The following is a 14,065-nucleotide window of genomic DNA, read 5'->3' on the forward strand; positions in this document are numbered from 1 at the left end:
ACGAGGAGATAATTCTTTTTGGCATTAATTTGTAACCTTTGTATGTATTATTGATAAAAGTATCCCTAAATAAATTATGATTAGCATTCCATGTGGCTTTTCATTGTATTTTATCTTCATGTGGTAGAAGATTGAGCAATTTTGTTCAAACTATAATAAAGTACAGTGCGTTGATTTAATACTAGTTATTCTCGGACATTTTCAAAAAAATCTTAAATAGAACATAAAGGTTACACGACGTACTAAATAAAGAATTTTTGCCTCTAGTGTATTCATACTTCCATGTTCGCAGCAATGATTCTACATAAAGGTCTAAGTTAAAAAACAAAATCGAAGGAAAGGTTAAAGTAAATAAATAAAATCTTACTTTAAATCAAATGTCCAATATCTAAATATAGAAGAAACATGGCAACTATCATAAAGCTAAACAAGAGACTTAAGAGTCACATCTATCACCAGAAAACGTTGGCTTGTAACATTCAGAAAAATACTCGTTTTGTATCAAACAGTTTAAATATGACCAACCACTGTTATGCAATTTTTGAGATTTTATCATTTTTTCTATGTATTTCTATATGAAACTTTTATCGCACATTGCTGCCCCCTGCCCCCTCCAAATCAGGATTTAAACAATCATTAATATACACTACTTGAAAATACTTCCAAACAAAGGATGAGGTGACTTGCGGCCCCTCGTATACTGACAGAAAAATAAATGTCAAATTTTTACTAAAATTTTTGTATGTAACTAATTACTGATATGTGTACTTTTATAGAGTACTATTTTAATTAAACAAAAATAGCAACGTGATTTGAAAGATATAAATCTTTTATTGGGGTAGGGGTATCATGTTTACATTCAATTCCCATTGCATTTTAACCCCGCCCCACTTTTTGAAGCCCTTAAAATATACGAGCGCAGATAGGTACAATTTTCTCCTTTGGCTGGTCACTGTATTTTATTGAAATCTACCTATATGTGAAAGGAGAAAATTGTACCTTACTGCGCTCACATGCTATTTTTTTAAAATAATTGAAAAATCTAGTTGGCCTTTCCCATTATAAACAGATCGACGGAACTAGATTTTCTGACGCAAGAATGAATTCATATGTTAATCAAGGCACAGGCGATATTTTCTAACTGACCAATCAGCTAAATGAAATTCGTTACGAGTGAGTACCACAAAAATACTACGGAAACTTGCTTGGAATTTTACTGCTTTCCGATAATTTTTTATGCATTTGAGACACAGATTAGACACGGATCTATGTACCATTTCCGAGACCACTGTAAAATTTATATACAGTTACAAACAATTGATGGAATACGTGTACATGATATACATTTAAGTATTGTAGCGTGTTTGGTGAGCAATTCGCTAGGTCTACACGTATTCCCGAGTATCGGTGAATACAAGTTTCATATGAATTTCGTGTACTAAAACAGTAAATGCTGAAAATCCATGCGCATTTTTAAGTATAAACAGCATTAGCTGACCATTATAAAAGTTTGAAATGTAGAAAAGGATAACAGGTAAATTTACCTAAACCAATTGTCTGCTATAAAATGTACAAGTAGTAAACCAGCATGTTTTGTTGTTCTGTCCTCGGATTGGACAATGACTAAGTGCGAAGTAATAACAATAGCCATATAAGGTCTTCTCGGACGCGCATATCCCTCTATTGTACTAAGACCTGCCCATTCTCTTGCCATGAAAGAAAATATTCTCACAAACCTGGCCGAATTTAGCTGTGATAGGGTCTAAAAAATCAAAGATAATGCAGTATTCCTTATAATTAAAATGTGTCTGAACCATTGAAACTATTCAAAAGGCGTCGTATTTATTCACTCATGTTTGAAAACTAACAACATCGTCATAGATTAAATATAATTCGTCGTGGAAAAAGGGGTCCAAGATAGCAATAATGTCACATCATCCATTGACTAACCGTAGCTTTTATGTTCTCGGGAAAAAGATTTTAAAAGATTTTTCTTATGTATTTCTGTGTTAATTTGAAACTTTAATCCCCATTTTGCCCATAGCTTACATCCATCAGGCAAGATTTGAGCAAATTTGAATCTCTACTGCCTGAGGATATTTAAATATAAATATGACTTATATTATGGCTTTTCTGTTTTAGAGAAGAAGGTTTTTATACGTTTTTACTAAATATTTTTATGTTAAACTTAGATCGCCAAATATTTCCGAACCCTCCCATCAGGAGTCATGATTTGTATAAAAAAAGAATCTACAATACCTAAGGATCCGTCCATATGTATATTACCTAACATGGTTTTGCTGTTCTTGAAAAAAATATCAAATGCTTTCCAATATATTCCGGTGTAAAATGTTGATTATATTGCCCATTGCTGCCCTTCTCTTTCCTGAAGATAATGATTTGAACATATATGAACTTAAACTACATCAGAGGTTGCCATACAATATGAATAATCTTTAGCGTGTCCTTTTTGTTTTGAAAATTGTTAATTAGGTTTCTTTCCTTTCTTCCTATATAAAACTTTAATCCAACAATGTGACCCCGCCTTACCCACAAGGTCATGATATGAACAAATTTAAATGAACACTATCTCTCTACGATAACATAGTTTAATTTTTTTAAGTATAGTGGTTCTTGGTTTTTTTTTTTCAAATGCCATTAATTTATAATGGAATCTTAATTATTTTCCCTTAAAATAAGACATTACCCTTGATTTAAAACACTTAAGTTCCTTTTACCACAATTGAGTTCTTTTTTTATCATTACATATACTTTTAAGTCCCAAGTATACTTTATGGCAAGCTTGGTTAAAATTGGCCGAGTGGGTCTTGAGAAGAAGATGAAAATGTGAATAGTTTACAATAACAACAACAATAACGACTACGAACAACAGACAAATTTCAACCAGTTAATTACTAGTATTTCATTTGGGCTCTTGGCTTGTGGTAATGGAATTTCAAACCCATTTGTACACAAAAGAGTGTTCTTACAAGTAAAAATATTTCAAGGAATTACACAAAGTATAATACAAAATACTGTCACAATTTCACATTAGAGATTGTACATGATATATACATGTATATTATTCTTAAATTTTAGAAAGATGTTTGTATTGGGTTTTTCCCTATAAAGAGGCATTTGAAAGTGTGCATTTTATAAATATGATGACAAATATAAAAGCGGATTTAGAATTTACGCTTCTTACACTAACCAGTAAGCAAATATGCCAATATGCCATATATGAGCCCTATTGGACTTTTGCAAAGACTCTGACTTTTACAGTTGACGGCTGACTTGGACTTTTGAACCTGCGTTATGTACGGAGGTAGGAATTGATAATACACTGTAGATATGACAACATCAAAAGAGGTTAAAGTTATGGTAGTAGGGGCTTTGACATTATTTACCAAACAAAAATATAATTGGGAGTAGAATAACATTCATTCAGATATCCTACTTAAGATAATTAGTACATCCTTTTATCTTCAATAACTTACGTACTTACTTACTTAAGTACGTTAAAAATAAAGAGGAAAAACATTTTGGAAGGAAAAAACGACAGGAATTAGTCAAGGTTGGAATGGAGGATGTTGAGGGCAGCCTAGGATTGTTGTCGTTTCCTTTCTAGACAATGTAATATGGGTGTTGAAATAGCTCGTTATTATTGTTTTATCATACCCCAACTTGAAAAGCAGGAGGGTATACAGTAATCGGTATGTCCGTTCATCTGTAACGCTTCGGGGTACCCATCTCTTATCCACAATTGTGACAGAACGCTACGGAGGGGGTCACGTGACCGCCAATATCACGTGATTCGCGCATGCGCAAAACGGTTGTTGATGTTCATTGAAATCAGAGAGGATTTATTTAAAATATAATCAACACTGAAACCAAATATTATTTCTTTTATGGAAATTATTCAATTAGTTCGCGAATTTTTTGATCACCCCTCGTATATATCTCAGTTGATTCGATATGCGCATGCTCTACGTATGAACAATTTCTAAAACGAGGTAAATTATTGACAAACAAGTTGATGAAACAAGAATATCAACAGTCTCGTTTAACGTCATCATTTCGTAAATTCTTTGGTCGATACAATGACCTTGTCAGCAAATACACTATCATGATGAAATGCTGACTGGGGTTTTTCATACTAATTGTTAGTCAATTTATACACTGAATTGATGACGGATTTTCCCGTTATTTCACGATCAAGATAAGAAGCACACGTCCGGTGTGACCGATCAGCAAGGGATGCTCACGCCTCCATGGCACCTGATCCCACATCTGATGTTTCGGTGCTCCTATTTTTATTCTTTTATGGACTTTGACATTGATTACTGTTCATTATCTCGAGCCCAATATTCTTCTTATAATGACAACAAGAACCACGACGTAGTGGCAGACAACATTGGACAACAAGGCAAAGTCTTTATCATAATTGACATCAGATGCCAGAGAGAAGAAATAGTATTAAAGTAATGAGAAAAAGTTGTATACTTTGAAAAAATAAATGGACATATTCGATTTCTTTTGTCTGGAACATAAGTGAAGAAGGACAACTCTTCGCTTGCTTTCATACAATCATTTACAACACGAGTCGCCTTCCAAATGAATATCTTCATTTTGAGAATTAAATAGTAAATTGATTCTTTTGATGAGAAGAAAAAATTCATTCTGAAAATATTTTTTTCTATTAAATTAATAACCATGCAGAAAAAAATTAAAAGGTTTTGTAACCTTCAAGTGAAACAAAATGTTTAACTTTTAAACAAAGCTCATGCTGAGAATTATTGATAACTGTAACAAGAGGCCCAGGGGCCATATCGCTCTCCTAAGCTCCGGCTATGTAAAACTAAAAGCAAAAATCAATTCAGTATTGAAAAATTTAAATACTAAAGTGGGTTCAAGTGGCATATCATGATTTGAACAAATTTTGAATGTACACCATATGAGGATGCTTCCATATAACTATGACCAATCATGGCTTTGCTGTACTTGAGAAGAAATTTTTTAAAGATTATCCCTATGTATTCCTGTGTTAAACTTTGGCCCCCGATTAGGGCGCCACCATTCCTCTGGGGGTCATGATTTGAACAAATTTAAATCTACACTACTTGAGGATGCGTCAACATATGTTTCATCTTTCCTGGCCCAGTGGTTCTTGAGAAGAAAATTTTCAAAGATTTTCCCTATGTATTGCTATGTTAAACTTTGAACCCCCCATCATGGCCCTACCATACTCCTGGGTATCATGATCTGAACAAACTTCAATCTGCACTACGTGAGGGTGCTTTTACATGAGTTTCATCTTTCCCGGCAAAGTGGTTCTGGAGAAGATTTTTAAAGATATTCTCTATGTATTCCTAAGTTAAGATATGACCTCCCCCATTTGTGACCCCATCCTAAACCTGGAGGTCATGATTTGAACAATATACACTATTAGAGGATGCCTCCACACGAGTTTCATTTTTCCTTGTCAAGTGGTTCTTGTGAAAAACATTTTTAAAACATGCAATTACTTTTCAACTAATTTATAAATATCTACCCTTGGAAAATGGCATTGTCCATCAATTGAAAACAATCTTGAATCCCTCCACACAAGGATACTTTGTGGCAAGTTTGGTTGAAATTGGCCCAGTAGTTCTTAAGAAGATGAAAATGTGAAAAGTTTATGACAACAATAACAACGACAGACAACAGACAAATTTTGATCAGAATAGCTCACTTGAGCCTATGGCTCAGTTAAGCTAAAGACATGAGAGAATCAAATTTTATTCTAAACGTAGTGTTGCTTTAAATAAAAAAAGTAATGACTTTTTTTACCGCACCCAACATTTATTGTCATGTCCATAATGCATGTTCTTCACACAGCAACAGAAATCACAAAAACAACACTTGATATAAATCCAAAGCATAATGACATGCAAGAAATTTGTAGCTGACATGCATTTGCAATTCATGCTTTGAATTGTTAATTAATCTGTCTATACTGGAACTTAAGCGTATTTAAAATCACGCCATAATGTAATTGAAAATGATAAAATTTATTATCGAGGAAGCGAGAAAGAAGAAGGAACAGAGGAGATATAAAACTTTTGATATATTTTTTATTTTTTCGAAAATACGAGGGTTGATCCAAAAGTAATGTCACTGTGTCAATATCTTTAATAATTGGCGTCATATTATCAAATATAATATACAAAAAAATGTATAAAACTAAATCTAATCAAAATTGAAAATTTCATTTAATAATGTTTACTTGAATTAATTTTATAGACGTTTAAAATATTAAACATAAGAGGTGTCGCTGTGTCACAACTAAACGTCACGTTTTAAATTGAAAATTGTTAGAATGAAAAAAGACAAACACATTAAAAAGCATCTAAAAAAACATCTAATCTCCCAATATTTTAAAAGACACAATTTTACGACATTTTCTAGTCTTAAGTTGAAAATAAAATGACGTCATTGCTTTTTGATCATAAACATTGTTGTTTTAATCTGGTGGATTGAACAAAAGAAATGTCGAAATGGAGAGAAACCGCTGAAACGATCTGTAATGCGGATTTTTTTTTTTTTTTTTTTTTTTTTTTTTTTTTTGTTTTTTTTTTTTTTTTTTTTTTTGGGTTTTTTTTTTTTTTTTTTTGTTTCAAAATGGGGAAATCGCCATTAGAAACAGTTACGATGATAATCGGATACCCAGAGGATGGAATATAAATAAGAGACTTGTTTAAAGATGGTTTCAGCGATTTTAAGCGGGTTATTGAATGATCAACAGAGGACAGGAAGACCGAAAAAGGGAGGTCAGGCGGAAACGTTCAATGGTGTCGGACGTTGTCCAAAAAGGGAGCAATTAGACGGTTAGAGCGATATGAGAAACTTTTTTTTTTTTTAATTATTATTTTTGAGAAACTTTAAGTTTTTCTTGTTGTACTGTTCAAAGAATTTTGACAGATTACTAAATTATGTATAGACTGAGTTAACAATGGGTGCCAATAGTTCTTTTAAAAAGAGAAATATGTGAGTGTTTTCGTGAATCTCAAATATTTTTGATGAAACGAAGGGGAAGCGTTTAAATGTATGACGGCGCGTACACGTCATATGACGTTATTTAGGTGCGGCAACTACCGTAATTGCACTTTGTATATAATTCGTTATTTTGAAAAGTATGAATCATTTTAATTTGATTTTTTCAAGACTGTTTGTAATATATTGCTTCGATCATGTATAATTTCATTAATTTATGTCGACTAGTAGCATTTTTATCGAAGTTGTGACATTACTTTTGGATCAACCCTCGTAAGTTGATATTCTCAACCACAACTAAGTTTACTAAATTTTGTGATATATCGAATGGGCTTTACTTAATGAGCCGCTGTAATTTAAAAGCAATAAACAATTTCTGCAACCAAGAATTACATTCTTTTCAGGTATATACATGTATTTATGAAAATATTGAGTAAATAATCCATACACACATTTCCGCGAGAAATAATTTAAAGCGGCAATAAGCCTGCAAATCGTATGCTTTTGCATTCAAATTTCCCCAATATATCATTCAGGAATAAGGTAAAAAGTTGAATTAAGCATTTGAGAAAAAATAAATATTCCCTGCTCATACAAAATTAACTTAATTAGAATCTGCCGGAAAATCAAGGGTCGTACAACTTAGATCTGTTTACTTGTACCACGTGAATTCTAAAATAGCACGTGCATACAATGTAGGGTTTACAATTATTATGGAATTTTAAGTAAAATCAATTCTGAGAATCAAAATATCTTTACTCTACGGTAAATTAATAATACTTGACATATAAGTCTGCATTTATGAATTTAACATGATTAAGTATAAATGTTGACATTTTGTGTATTGGGGTGTAGGAAAGGAAAATCCATCAAATCATACGTCATCGCAGCAAAATGTCAAACATAATACCTTTCTGTAGTTCTAATACAATTTGCACTTCAAATTGTAATAAATTTTATATGTCATAAGTGCATTTCAACGTTGAGTTTACACTGTTTTATTTTTCTTTGAAAGCCATGGAGATATGAGAAATGATAGCATGTTTCAACAAACCTGTAGGGTAGAACCTTTGTGAGCCCCAGGTGAATGTCGCCGAGATCCCGTTTCTTCTTCATCCAATGATTATATTAATCTCCCAAGTAAACTTTTGTAAGCAAAGTTGCTTATTAATTTCAAGCCCTATTTTTGGTTTTTGATTTTCTTTTTGGTCGACTTTGTCAATGTAGCAGGCCTACCGGGCTTCCCTTTCTTACCATGCTGTTTTGTTTATGAAAACTATACGCATGCTCGATAGCATGGAATGTGGAACCTCGAACACGTTGCGATGGACCATAAATGATTATTAATTTTAATGAAATAATCAGAATTATTTACTTATGAAATTTGTAATTTTCTGAAAGTGTATTCATTTATGAGTATGAAAAAAATTCCAAATCCTATAGGAAAATTTTAACAAGTCTGTTTTTGATTGATTGATTGATTGTATACTGTTTAACGTCCCTCTCCAGAATATTTCACTGATATGGAGACGTCACCATTGCCGGTGAAGGGCTGCAAATTTAGGCCTTTGCTCGGCACTCAGGGCCATTGAGCAGGGAGGGATCTTTAGCGTGCCACACCTGCTGTGACACGAGGCCTCGGTTTATACGGTCTCATCCGAAGGACCGCCCAATTTAGTCGCCTTTTTCGACAAGCAAGGGGGTACTGAGGACCTATTCTAACCCGGATCCCCACGGGGCCAAGTCTGTTTTTGAAGAGATGCGCCGTATTGTCACTTTAAGAGAAGACGAAGTATATTGACGTATGGAAGCCGAGTTAGGACCAACAAAAATATTTTTGAATTCGATATAACGACTTCTCGAATTTGTTATAACGAATTTAATTCGTTATAAATATTTCTTTGAATTCGTTATAATGAATTAAATTCGTTATTACTATAATTTGTTATACCACATAAAAAATTGTTAATGAGAACATGGAGAATTAAACTTGTTTTAACGTATTCTGAATCTTGTTATAACGAATTGAAATTGTTTAAATGAATTCTTTCATTTGTTATTACGAATTAAATTCGTTAAAACAAATTCGACAAATCGTTTTATTGAATTCTATAGGTCCCGACTGTTGAATTAGATTAAACCAATTAAATTCGTTATAACAAACTTAAGACTTTGTTTATATGAACTTAATTTGTCATATCGAGTAAAAAAAAAAATTTGATAGCTCCTAAATTTGCTTCTGTAATGATATTAAGATTATTGACATCAACTTAATTTGATATTATTTTAGGGGTGGGAGAGTCAATGCAAAACTGTGCAAATAGATTTTTCTTCCACATTTCTATAACACTTTGCGAGGTGAAAAGATTGACAATTTTCAGACATTTGTTTGCGAAAGGTTGTTCTGTTATTTTTTTTAACTTTTTTTTAAAATTCCCATGGTGCTTGAAGAAACATTATTTCTAAAAAAAAATGAAATTTTAAAAATCAAATTAAAGATGTTCAAAAAAGATTTCTTTTGAACTAAATATTTCTTATCGCAATCGATTATATATATTAGAAAAAAAATTAGAATACCTGAATATAATTTATAATATATATAAATATATAATTTATAGACGAACTTTAAGATTAATTTTATTTTAATGATTTTTAATAGATTTATTTAAATAGAAATTTATAGTAATATATATAAATATACAATATTTTTCATTTTATAGTTTTAATCTATTAGTTAAAATTTTATTATGAACTCAGATTTCATATCCTTCTGTACATTTACAGGAACATCCGTCAGTATGTTACATAGATTTTTTTCTTTGTTATATTATGTTATTAGGACTGTGAAAAATGAATGTCCTTGTTCTACAAAACTAGAAATACACGACTGTATATCAGTTGATGCTAGAGTATACAATTTCTACAGTTCCGTCTCCTATAATGGGTGAGAAAATCTGTAAATTTAAACAAAACTAATTATAGAAGTACAATTGTTTTGTTTTGTCTCTCATGTATATTTTGCGATTGAATAGTTTTTGTTTATACTTTACTGATTGGTTTTTTTTTTATCAATTTAACAGTACTTGTAATATTTTCTTGAAAAAAAAGAAAAAGAAGTTAAATATATGTATCAAAGTCTTAACATCTCTACAACCTAAATTTAATCCTACATGTCCTTTTTAGAATTTAATCATGTTTTTTTGTAACTGAAGTAAAGTTTTATTTTCATTCCAGAATTTTAATTTAAGAAGAGGGGTTTTAAAATTAATATTATCACATATGCAAATTAAATGTTTGTTCTATCGCTTATAAACCGCAAAACCGTTAACTTTATAAAAAAGCCTCACGTAATGTCCTTATTTGTAGTCTTTGATACCAGCAATTCATTATACTTAATATATAAACATGGATATTGCAAATAAAAAAATTTTGAACACCTGCACATTTCAAAAAAAATGTCAAATTGAGCTAACTTTAAATATAACGTCTGCTGGTAAATTGTAAACTGGTAAAAAATGAAGTATAGGAAGACAGTTTATATGAGATAAGAAAACAATTCTTCTGAATCTAAATTGCAGCTTTGCGATATATTACATAAAGAAAAGTCTTGAATATTAGGACAGAGTTCAGATATTTGTTGTAAAATTAAAATATCCGAGTTGCAATATATGTATGTGCTGGCAAAAAGAATTCTTCATTTGTCTTATCTTATTAATATGGAAAAATTACCTTTTCGCAGACTTAAACAGTAGTGCAGTAGGCCTAATATCTTAGTATAAGTGAAAAAAAAATCTTGATGTAATGGTCGTTAAAAAACAGACAAAAATGCAGTATATGCACAGTTTTTAAAACGTTTTATGTTCAAGTTGTTAAACCGAGGTTAAAAGTTGCAATATATGTATTTGCTGGAAGAAAGAAATCCTTCATTGCTAAAGGACCATGAATTCGATTACAAAAAATGCACATTATAGTTTTATGTGTTAATGTCTCAGTGTATGTGAAAAATTCTTGGCAGGGACGTTACAATTTAAAAAAAAAGGTTTTACATTCATGCACATTTTGTCAATTGCATTCCGTCCTAATATTTTCTAGTATTTGTTACAAACATAGTTACTGTTAGTATTGTTCTAGAACTTAGACTAAAATCCGGTTTTTATTGACCATAGATACCCTTCAAGTATAAATTTACAAATTATTGTAATTTATTTCCCAGATGTCACTAGGGCATAAAAAATATAAATAAGGAACAGCATGCTACTGGAAAGTTGATTTTTTTACGAAGTTCAAAAGGTACGTGGGACTTTCTATACATTTCTTTTTAAATCTACATACTGTTTGATAAATTTTGATTTTCAATCTTCATAGTAATTAATTGATATTCATGTAGATGAGAAGTGCACTTTTCTTGGTTTTCTTGTTGTCCCTTTATTGTCTGATCCAAATGGGGGAGACCAAACACTGTGTTTGTTATTGTCATTCCGGACATTGTCATTGCTCTTGTAGTCGCGAGGTACTTGAAAAGGTAAGAAAGTGTTGATCTTATAACATCATTTATTTTTACCAACACATCTACATTTATAATACCAAACTTCAAAATATTTTAAAACGTTTAACCATTTCTAATACCATTTGGTTACATTAAAGTTTTTTTTTTAAATGAGATTTTTTTTAAAGAATTTTCTTTTATTATATAACTTTAATGCCAAAAAAGAGCACACCAATTAAGAACATATTTTAATCGATTCCATTTGACTGTCATAAAAATAGTTCAAAAATAGCCTGAATGTACTGTATTCAATATATAAAGACCATATTATGTACCTAATGAATGAATGTCCAAACGATAAATCATTGTACATGTGAAGGCGATATGAAATAAACATACTCAACCATTGGAATTTTAAAAAAAAATAATAAATTAGTGTTCAATTAAATGCACTTTGAGTTTTACGTTGACGTCTGTGGACAGTGCATGGTTTATAAAGATATTGTAAAGAGTAATTTAAATTTCAAACAAACTTCAGGGTGCAATTATGCATAAACTTTCTTTATCAAATCAAAATTTGAAATACAATGAAACATTTATTTAAGATATTTTCAAAGAATGAACATGATCTTCTTTTCATGAAGGGCAGATAACTCTTTAAAACTTCTCAAGGTTTACGTATACGATGATCAGCCTCTTTTAAGTTTTAGTAATGCGAAATTTGTTCATTTTACTTGTAGCTTTATCTATCTGTGTATTTTTAACTAGTTTTTAAATGAATCAAAATTATTCAAAATCACGTCATTATACATTGAATACCTTAAATATATTATTAAAAACTTAATTTGTTGATTTATTTTTGACATATTCAAAAAAGGTTAATCTTTCTGGTTACCTTTTCCCCTTATCTAATCTTGTCTATATACTTTTGTATTTTTAAGGACCTCGCGAACGGTCTGAAAGAAGAAAATAAAAGAGTAAGTATAACGATATCTTCAGGAAATATAAACTTAAGATATATAGTTTTTTTTATATTTGGTGACTTTGGATTTGAAATTACTGGTACCTTTATATGTAGTTTAAATTTTTAAATTTTTTTTTTATTTTTAGATGAAAACCAGGGATGAACCATCAAATGATGCGTGGCTTCCCCAACACTACTGATGAATCAGTGGATTGACTAATTATATCATGTACACGTAATGAGGAAATAATTCTTTTCGGCATTTGTAATTTTGTCTGTATCATTGATAAAAATATCCCAAAATAAATTATTATTAGCATTCCAAGTGGCTTTTAATTGCGTTCTATCTTCTTGTTGTAGAATATTGAGCGATTTTGTACAAAATATATGATGAACTACAATGCATTATGCTAGTTATTTCCGGGCAATTTCTAAAAAAAAAAATCTGAAGAAAAACCTAAAGGTTTCACGACGTACTAAATAAAGAATTTCTCGTCTATTTATACTTCCATATCTGCAGCAATAATTCCACATTAAGGTCCTATTGAAAATTTAAAATTAAAACAAATTAATACGAACTTTATTGAAAAGTGCAGATAATCTAAGAAAAGGTTCACACAATTAAAATCTTACTTTAAATTAAATGTCCAATATCTAAACGTAGAAGAGAAAAGTTACTATCATAAAACTAAACAAGAGACCCAGGAGTTACATCGCTCACCTGAAAACATTGGCTAGGAAAAGGCAGAAAAATACTCATTCTGTATCAAATATTATAAATATGACCAATCACTGCTTTGCAATTTTGAGATTTTATCATTTTTCCCCATGTATTCCATGTAAAACTTTGATTGCACATTGTTGCCCCCCCTTCCGGGATCATGAATTATACAAACGTGAAATTTTCACTACTTGAAAATACTTACATGCAATTTTGACCAACCGTAGCATTTATGTTCTCAAGAAGAAGATTTAAAAAATATTTCCTGTATATTCCGTTGTAAAATTTTGATTCCCATTATGACCATACCCTACATCCTGCGGTCAAGATTTGAGCAAAACCCTGATGATGTTTCAATATAAATATGACTAATCTTATGGCTTTGCTGTTTTTGAGAATAAAGTTTTTACAGCTTTTTACTACATATTTTTATGTTAAATTTTGATTGCCAAATGTTGCCAAACCCTCCCATCAGGGGTCATGATTTGAAAAAAACAAATGAATCTACAATACCTAAGAATCCTTCCATATGTATATGACTTAACATGGCTTTGCTGTTCTGGAAAAAAAAATTTAAATGCCTTCCAAAATATTCCTTTGTAAAACTTTGATTATATTGCCCACTGTGGCCCTGTCCTTTCATGAAGGTTATGATTTGAACATAAATGAACTTCAACTATATCAGAGGATGCCACCATACAATATGAATAAACTTGAAAATTGTTAAAGGGATTTTTCCTGTATTCCTATATTAAGGCTTGGCTGTGATTGTGCGTACCATACTTGTATTTTCGAATTAACTTTTCAGTGCTAAATCCATTATGACGTCAAAATCACTTTCAACATTTCATTTCATCCCAAT

The 14,065-nt window shown here is 30.9% G+C and overlaps 1 long non-coding RNA gene across 1 annotated transcript; it reads left to right on the forward strand.

Annotated features, from left to right (window-relative positions):
- Positions 1 to 11,430: 11,430 nt before the first annotated feature.
- Positions 11,431 to 12,807, forward strand: LOC134236115 (uncharacterized). Its single transcript, XR_009985542.1, has 3 exons — positions 11,431 to 11,554; positions 12,460 to 12,495; positions 12,629 to 12,807. It is a non-coding gene; the product is annotated as an uncharacterized LOC134236115 (long non-coding RNA).
- Positions 12,808 to 14,065: the final 1,258 nt, after the last annotated feature.

This window comes from Saccostrea cucullata, unplaced genomic scaffold (assembly GCF_032062105.1).
Source record: "Saccostrea cucullata isolate Sc308-1 unplaced genomic scaffold, CSIRO_AGI_Scuc_v1 ctg3480, whole genome shotgun sequence".
NCBI lineage: Eukaryota > Metazoa > Mollusca > Bivalvia > Ostreida > Ostreidae > Saccostrea > Saccostrea cuccullata.